The following is a 9,142-nucleotide window of genomic DNA, read 5'->3' as shown; positions in this document are numbered from 1 at the left end:
CAGGGCCCTGGGTTGTGCAGTTCAGATACAGATGTTGCCCCGCTCTTTATCCAAATATCATGTTGCGTTCCCCCACTGAGTCCCCTTCCTGCTAAGCTACATCCTTTGCCCCCATCTCGAAGCCACTTGGTGATATATCAAAGGTGGGATTTTGCCTGGGTGCAGCAGTGCAGGTGCAGGTTCACACCGTGCTGCTGTTCTTGCCTTGGGATTGACAGATAAACGGCCTCGCAGCAGCTTGGTTATCGCTGTCATTGCACCTGACGGCAACTCCCTTGTGCCAGGTGTCAGCAAAACCGCGGGCTGAATATCTAAAGGTCACGGGGGCTCTGAAGAGCATCTCGTGTTTCCAAGTGACGGACTGTCACACGGAGGGAAGAGCTAAAATGAATTGCTGACCAGCGAGGGGCTTAGAAATGCTGCAAACACATCCTCGCACTCCAAACCACGGTGACATTTTTCTTGTCTATTAAGCTCTTTTATCACATATTTCATGGCTTGTGGGCATACTCAAAACCCTTCTGTTGCTTAAAGAACTAGAAAAACTGATGAACGATATTGGCAGCGCTCACTAAAGAACCAGGCATGGCAAACGTGAGGAGGACGGGTCTGCAGCTGGGACCCCGTGTGCTGGGGTGTGCTGTGGGGTGAGGAAACACCAGCCTGAGGTGAGGGAGAGCTGAGGCTGCCTGGGAAGCTGCCCATCCAGGAGCTTTTCCTTCCCCACAATAACAGGATTTTATCTACCACATGTGGAGGAAAAAGCTGTCGGAGGAGGCCTGGTGGAAGTCAAAGCTGAAATGAAAAAGTACACTGAATATAGTGACTGCTGTTTGACTGAAATGGGGAGGAGGGGTGGAAATTTTCAAGGAATAATTCTTGGAAATATCCACTGATTTTTGGCCAGCTTTGGCCCCGAGTGCATGCATTTTAGCCCAAAGTTGGCTGCTGGGGGTTTTTGCTCCGCTGGTAAATTCTGCGTTTCTATCGGCACAGCCTGCTGGCTTTGAGTCAGCTCCTATCATATAGAAAACATTATTTAGAGTGACTTTCACACTTTGAAAAAATAAATCTTACACCTCCCTAGCTGTCTTTCTGCCATGCGAGAAGCTAGCAAACACTCATCTGGTGAATAATTTTGGTGGTGGCAGGAAGACGGGAGCCTGCGTGTGTGGTGTTTGGTTTCAGGATCGCTATCTCACCGTCTTGCTGTAATTTAACAAATGTCTGCGTATGTTGAGCTGCTCCAGTTTTTAGCATGTCCATTCACTATGAAGTCGGGTTGCCGGAGTTGTGGGAAGGAGGGGGAGGTTGTTGGGAACCAAAACACCAGTAGGAACACTCAAAGGATAGTGCAGGTTGATCTGAAGCAAAACAGGAAAAAAACAGGGTGGGTGGAAGAGCAGGGGAATAATTACCATTGTCTTCCTTAGTTTCCCATTACAAGTGTGTGCTATCTATTTTAATGTAGCTGCACGAGGGAACCACAGTTCCTTTCACACATGCCAGGGCTCTGGTCTGTCTCTCAGCCTGCAGTATCCAAACAACAAATTGGGCTCCCAGCTGGGCTGTGTTTATCAGCTCAAAAGGAACTGAATTTTTCTTCCAGCCAGGAGGAGAGCATTGTCTGACAACACAAACTGAGATCAACACGCTCCCTCAAACTCCCTGCAAGTAGGCAATCTTAAGCATCTGGGTGTCCAGGTGCTGATGCAGCTCTGCAGACTTTGACTGCCCCCTGCAACTGGTGGCACATCCCTGTTGTCTCCCACCCATCCCATTGTCCATCCCCATCCTTGTCATCCATCCCCATCATCCATCACCGTTCCCATTGCCTGTCCCATCAGCAGCCTCCAGCAACACCTTTTATCCTCCACCACCTTCCTCTGCACCACCAGCTATGCCGTGACCTTTGCCTGGATGCTCTGCTTTGAGTGAAGATGTCTCTAAGCTGATCTGAATCGCAATTTAAACAGGCTTGGTTTAAATAACGAGGTTTAGCCTTTTCTTGTATTTGTTCTTGCTTATTGTCTTTGAGGTCGATTCTCACGGACTGCTAACTATTAAAACGTGGTGATTTGTACAACACTTCTACTAACCTTGCTATTATGTGTAGGTGAGAATGAGATACTGTATCTAATCACAAGTATTTATTTATCCAATTACATAACATATTTACTTGTGCGGCTATATAACATATAATTTAATTTGTTCTATTAAAATAGTGAGCTTTCCTTACTAGATTTGTGTCAAACCATCCGAACACAAATTGGAATTCAAATAAAAAAATCACATTACTTTAAAGTATTCTTATTTAACTATTGATAAAATAGCTCAAATGGGCACTGTGTAAATGACAGTAAAATTGGCGTTTACAACAGACCTATTAGACAGAGGGGAATTGGACTGAGAAAAACAAATCGATTTTTTTTTTCTACACCGTGCTTGATGTAAAAACTGTGCATACAGAAGGGATCTGCTGATTTAGAAAATCCTAATCGAGGGACAAATGCTTGCTTTCTTCCTCCCACCTCTCCATTTGGGGGTGATCTCCGGGGGTTTGTGGGGCCACAACTTGTGGCTGCTCCTGCTGACCTGCTGCGAGGGCTGGGGAAATGGCCGGGGCCTGGGACCATCTGTGTGAAAATCCATATGAGAAAGCAGTGCCTGAAGACCAGCTCCTCATGCAGGACTTGGTTACAACACATCCTTTATTTTTTGGAAGGCTCCAGCTCCTTCAACACACGTTCTCCCCCTGGTGCACTGCTCCCCCTAGCCACGAGGTACCCAGAGCTGGCCAAGCAGAGGGCAGCTTTCGGGGCTCTGCAGGCAAGTGAGGCTGTGCCTGGCCGACGAGATGATGTGAGTTTTGCTGGTGTATAAAAGGCTGGCTCTGCCACACACCGGGAAGAAAACCAAAGGGGCTGATGCTCAGCTGGTGAAAAACATCAGTCTATTGACTTCAGATCTCTTTGTCAAGATAACTATTGATTACTCCTCTTCCCTCTCCCTTAACTGGTCAAATTTGATATAAATGAGCTGCCATGCAGAGCTATGGACAAAAGGATATTATATGATAGGGAAAAGCCAAAGCCAAGCATTTGGCTGAGTTTAGGCTGCTCTGTGCCTTTCCAAGCACGCTAAAATTGACAGCATTATCTCTGTGTGCGCGCTAGCACTTTTGGAAGGCTAATGGTGTCAAAATGGCAAAGGAAAATGAGAACAGGCTTGGGAAGACAGCAGAGCATTATACCCAGACGAGAAGATTTGCAGTTTAATTTGAATAGCTTCAGGTTAGAAAGACTGGCTGGAAGGGAGGTTATGCTGAGAAAGGAATCCTTTTTCCTGCTCCCCTCTGTAGGATGAGTGCAGCAGCAAGGAGGCTGGTCGAGAGCACCATGCAGAGCCCTGAGGTTCGTTAGTGGAGAATATTTCCTCACCTCTGTTTAGCATTGGGGTGTGGGCCATCTCCAGCCCTCTCCACCAGACCAGCCTCTGTCTGCCCAGTATATGCAGCTCGTGGCAGCATAGCAAACAAATAAAAACATTGCAAGGGTCTGTGGCAACAGTTTTGTTTCACTCATGGATGCTTTCAGCAGAGAGGGAGCAAATCTGGCAGTGTCTATCCAGGTATCTTGCTGAAAATTGGAGTTTCTGGTGAAACACATCTGGATGAATCGTCATTTTTGTGAAATGGAAATGGAGCAGGTGCTTTGTGGCTTGCAAAGCCACAGCCAGGTTTGGCCCCCTGACGATGTCTCCCACCAAGGTTCTCATGGTTGGCAGCAGGCCCTGAGTTAAAGCAGGTCTTGTGCTCCTCAGTGCTGAATTTCAGCCTCTAATTCTCTGGGGTTGCCTTCAGAGCCACTTCCATCATGGCTACAGCATCAACGACAGCGTGTCAAACTGCTGGAACTGGTGGAATAAATATCCCAGAGCTGCTTTTGGCTTCAGGAAGACATAGCAAGGCTTGGCAGCCCGTACGATTACTGTGATTTGTTGGGAACAGGAGGGATCGTGAGCTACATAGCGAGAAAACACTGCAGCACGGTCCCATTTCAGTGCCAGATTTTCACGGGTTGGCTGACACAAATGTCTCAGCCAGGCAGAAGAGCAAGAGCCACAGAAAACCAAAAATGCAGGAGGAAGCACAGTGCTACAGCATGAACTCCTGTTTCTATATGCATGGCACGGGGTGTGTCAGGGCACACCAGTCCCGCCCCAGGTGGAACAACCTTGGGATAAAGAGCTGCAGCTTCCCCTGCAGACCTGCTTCTGCTGTGGGAGGGCAGGAATGGGCTGGAGGGATGGAGCTGTGCAGAGGGTGAGTGCTGTGCCTGGGACAGGGCTGCTGCCCCCAGCACACAGGGCAGCTTCTGGGAGAGCAGGATTTTTCCTATTTTTTATTTTTCCTTGTAAATCTTCCAAAACAATTGGAAATTGTTTTCCAAAAATTCCAAAACATGCAGCCCAAGTGAAAAGTCCTGAGGTGACAGCTAGCAAAGAAGAGATATAATGACCGTGTATGGCTAATGACAGATCGTACATAACTGGTGGTGTCAGCTGGAGGTCTTCAGCAGACTTGATCTTGAAATGGTAGCTGCCACCCATTATCTGCAATGAAACAAATGGAAATACCTTTATGTCTTTGCCTGATGCCCTTTTTTATGTCTCAGATCTGGAGATTTTCCTTCTTTCCGTGAAGCAGACTGCGCTGACAAAAAGGAAACCATTTGCAGTCAACCTGTGAAGTGGCTCACGTCGTGGGTGCAGCCTGGGTGTCCCTGGGATACTTTTTAGGGGTTGCTCCAGACTTGGTGTGCAGTCAGAATGGGTGAGACACTAAAGACAAAGACAAACTCCTCTATCTCTTCCTCCTTCCTTACTGCCTATGCTGGCAGTGTGGTCCTGAGGGGACAGTGCTGCCCGAAGGGCTGCTTCAGCCAAATGTGGGGGCTGGCAAAGGCACTGCTGTAACCATGATCAAACCAGCTTATCGCTGTCCCTTTATCTGCCTTCCATCATGGGCCTTACACACCTAGGTCTGCGCTCACAAAGAAAAGAGTGATTTCTTGCTGTGTGTTTTCCTTTATGCAGTCCGTGGAGTCACATAAACAGAGCATTTTCTGACCGAGTCAGGGAAAAAGATGCAGTTCAGACTGATCCAGATCGTTCTGGCTGATACAGACCTTCACGGCTTTGATTTATCTCACTCTTTCTAAAAATAATCCATCTATATCCACTGCGACAACAAAAAAATCTGTTTTGAAGAAAAATCAACAGATTTTGATGCTTTCCCATTTGCTCTGTCACTGTGAGTGCTGGATAGGAGTCATAAAAACACCTCAGGACTCTCGACACTCACTTCTCGGCGCTGATTTGGGAGCAGTGCCCGGCTGGCACAGGTCCCTGGTCCCTGGAAAGGCGCTGGGTGCTCTCCCCGCTGCAGCCAGGATGGGGTCCGGCTGCAGGAGGTTTTGGGGTGGGGGATACCCCAGCACGGCTGTTCCACGGCTCGTGCATTATCAGGGCAGAGCTGAAGATGGCAGCAGGAATTTGGTTTCACTCCACCGCCTTGTGTCTCCTTAGGAAGCGTGGCCGGGCGAGGAGGCTGTGGCGGTGCGCAGATGGGGCAAAGCATTTCAGGATGAACACGTTGAGCAAGCACCAGTCCTGCTTGCAGGGGACTGAAGCTGGCAAGGGGGAACGGCCAGCAGCACTGGGTGCTGGGGCTGTGCCTGCTGCGTCACGAAGCCTGCCCGTGGTCAGGCATGGGGCAAAGAGGATGCCTGGTGCTCTGCCAAGCACACAGCTGCCAGCACTTGGCTCTCGAGCCAACGAGAGAGGGGCCAAGGAAGGCAGCAGGAACTTTATTCTGCATCTTAATTTATAGATGTTTCCTTAAGCCTCTCACAGACCTCATCTGTTTGAGAAATCAGGTTCATATGTCATCCGTAATGTCTCCTTCCAGACAAATAGCACCACAGCATCTGCAATTTCCATACGTGTGTTGCACTTTGAAGACAGAGATACATGGGACACTTCAGTGTAGCTTGCTTTTAAGTGCCTCAGGATTTGCCTCATCAACATAAAGGTCTATTCACCGTTCGGCATGTGCTGGTATTAGTTTGGAGTTGCTCAGATGCATCAAAGGCAGAAGAGCCCTTTGCTCCAGGAAGCTGCTGTCAGTTGATGCATTGCCCGGGTCCTAATTCAGAAGGCAGAAATTGAGAGGAGGCCTCAAAAAAAAAAAAAAAAAAAAAAAAAAGCAACCCCATAAACTTTACATAATTTCCCGAGTTTCATTCATTTTGCTGTAATTTTACACATGTCTTCACATTAAGTGCTTATATTGTCAGAGGACCACTCAGGATAAGTAATGTCACTCAGTGAGTCACAAATGGAAGCCACGTCGGCTGGCATTGCAAAATGGATCTATAACTGGCTTTTTGTCCCTCGATTTGAAATGATCTAATTTGATTTCTATGATTTACGGTGAGGAGGAGGACACTCACTGTCCTCCTGCTCCCTCCGTGCGCCCCAACTCCATTTCTTCCCCTTTTCTGAATATTCTGAGTTTTAGGAGTAATTAGTCTCTGGAAGGAGACTGAACGTATTTCTTGCCTAAACTGGTTTGTATACCAATAAACGGAAGAGGGAATTTTTTTCTCCTGCCCTTGCTGACAGCCTGAAATAGCAAGTATCACTCATGCCAGTCCCGAATTCGGAGATCATAGTGAAACTGCATTTATAAGAAAAACGAGTCAGGCATTTGGGGTGAATTATGAAGACCCACAAGAATTTACTGCTGTAACAGGGAGCTGCTGGTTTTGGTGGCTGTGCCTGGGTGCCAGCGCTGCTGTGTGAAAGCCTCCTTGCTGCACGAGCCACCCTTGCCATGGGTCTGGCACAACATCTCCCGTGCCTGGGGGTTCCCGTGGGGTTCAGCAGGCCTCAAGTCAGAGTTGTGATGTATAAAAACGAACCATCTATACAATCTCACAGGCTACTGCTTGGGCAAGGAAAGAATCAGGGCTTTATAATACGATTTAGCCAAAAAGAGGTGTTGTATCTCAGCATCAAATAGATTAGCACTCGGATAGCTGTGCACAGACAGCACGTGTCCAACACGTTGATCTTTGTGGATGTAGTTTCTTCATGTCACTGCAGTCTGCAGTCTTCTCCCATGCCCACACTGGTTACTGCACCTTTCCATCCCTTTAAGCGTGGCCGTAAGCACTGTGTTGACTTTGTGAGACAGGGTGCGTGGGAAGAAAAAGCACCTGTGCTCTGTTCCCCTAAAATTTGGGCAAAATGTACTCTGGCCATCAGAGGTGGCAGGATAGACCCAAGTGGGTCACTCCGGCTTCCTGGCACCCTCCTCCCTCGCTGCATGTGGAGCTCAGGTCATGAATAAATGTATTAACCACATGATAGTCTTAAGCAAACATTTATCTTACAGAGCAATGGCCGCTGCTACAGGCTGTGGGGATGGATGTTGAGGAAAACAAGTCCATTGGTGCGCGGCGCTGGAAATGAGGACGTCTTCACAATAATTTTTTCTTTGGGTTAACAGTTTCCAAATAAGCAGGTGAAATGGTCTGAGGTGATTAAAGCAATAGAGAAGATTAGTTTTGTTACATATAATCACCTTTGCTTCTCTTTTATGCATGGAGTGATTTTCTCAGCAGGATATGTTATCTATTTTAGTGAATGCTTGACTTTTTTTTTTTAAATGTAAATCAGGTTTTTAATCTTTTTGTGTCAATTTGATCGACTGTAATAGCAATTCTGCTTGGTAGTAGTTCCCCCCTCCCCCAAGCACTTCTGTGCATTTAATTGCCTTAATTGTTCTAATTTGAATAAATCTGGGATCACACTTCGGCTTCTTGAAACTTGCCGAGGACCAGAAGTGTGGGTGCGGGTCCAGGCCTCCCTGTGCCAGCTGTGATGGGCGAGGGCCTCCTGTGCCCACCCTGCCCAGGAGCCCACGCCGAGCATCCCAATGTCCTGCATGGCCATCACTGCGGCCTCATTGCGGCAGAAGGCTTGGCTTAAGGCTTTATCTCCACTGTTTTACTCCTGCTCCTACAGGGAGCAGACACCTCTTCCCCCTCGCTGTTGATGTTTCCTCGAAGAGGTGAGGGTTTGGGTTAAAAGGAGGCGACTCTCAAAATCTAAATGTGTTTTTTTTTTTTTGACATTTGCAACTTTTTCTACTGATCGATCCAGTGCTGGAGCACTCGCCTCTGCAGGGTTTTCTCTCTCTGCACAGCAGCAACGACCTTTCCCAGCAGAGCTCAGCTCTGCCATCCTCTGCGCTCTCCTCATTTTGGGGATGGACGTGGCTGCCTGTAAGCCAATGCTCCTGTCTGACCCCCTGCGCTGCTCAGGGCCATTGGAGCCGCAGACCCTGATCTGCCACACTGCTTCAGATTAAAGCCCGAAAGAAGGGAAGGTGCAATTTGGCATCCCCGTGTGCTTCACTGGTGAGCCAAAAGAAGAGGAAATTGCCATTAACTTTCTCGCTGGGAACCTGAGAGGTGCAAGCGAACGTCCCCAGAAACACGTGTATTTTGTGAGGACCACTGATCACTTTTCTGCAAAGAGCTAAAGACATTAAGGAAGATGCTGCAGCATCAGGGAACTGACATTTCGGTAGCAGCCCCGCTGATGCCCCGTGGCATGACCTGGGCACAAGGAGGAGCGGCAGCATCCCCGACCATCTCCCCTGGCTGCTTTTATAGGAAAGTTAAGTCCCAGTGTTATTGGGAAATAAAGAAGGAAAGTGTTAGATCATTATCGGGGAGGAAAAAAGGTTATAGTAAAAAAGGAATTAAGAGAAAAATAACAAGTTGACCATTATTAGGAAGGGAGATGCAAAGAGATAAGGGACAGGGGGGAACAAACATCTCGTACAGTATATTAGACTTCAGTGCGGATGTAAGTATAAAATGCTCCACAAGTCCTGTAATTGAGAAAATCCATCAAATGTCCTGACAGCTGTTCCAGCATTTCCAGAAGCGATAAAACTTGAATTTATTTCACTTCTGGAAAGGGGGCAGTATCACCTTCTGGCGGCTTTAATGAAATGCCATAAAATTCGAGGAAAAACTGTGCAGTAAAGTAATAAAAAAGGGCG

The 9,142-nt window shown here is 47.7% G+C and overlaps 1 long non-coding RNA gene across 1 annotated transcript in view; it reads right to left on the bottom strand.

The window, feature by feature from the left end:
• Positions 1–2,135: 2,135 nt before the first annotated feature.
• Positions 2,136–9,142, bottom strand: part of LOC140002953 (uncharacterized) — a 35,784-nt gene continuing 28,777 nt past the window's right edge. The window contains exon 3 of the long non-coding RNA XR_011810712.1: positions 2,136–6,208. This is a non-coding gene — a long non-coding RNA (uncharacterized lncRNA). The remainder of the gene's footprint in view (positions 6,209–9,142) is intronic.

The sequence above is a fragment of the Anas platyrhynchos genome, chromosome 7 (genome assembly GCF_047663525.1).
Source record: "Anas platyrhynchos isolate ZD024472 breed Pekin duck chromosome 7, IASCAAS_PekinDuck_T2T, whole genome shotgun sequence".
Classification (NCBI taxonomy): Eukaryota; Metazoa; Chordata; class Aves; order Anseriformes; family Anatidae; genus Anas; species Anas platyrhynchos.
The sequence above is the reverse complement of the archived record's forward strand: the minus strand, read 5'-3'. Positions and strand labels throughout refer to the sequence as shown.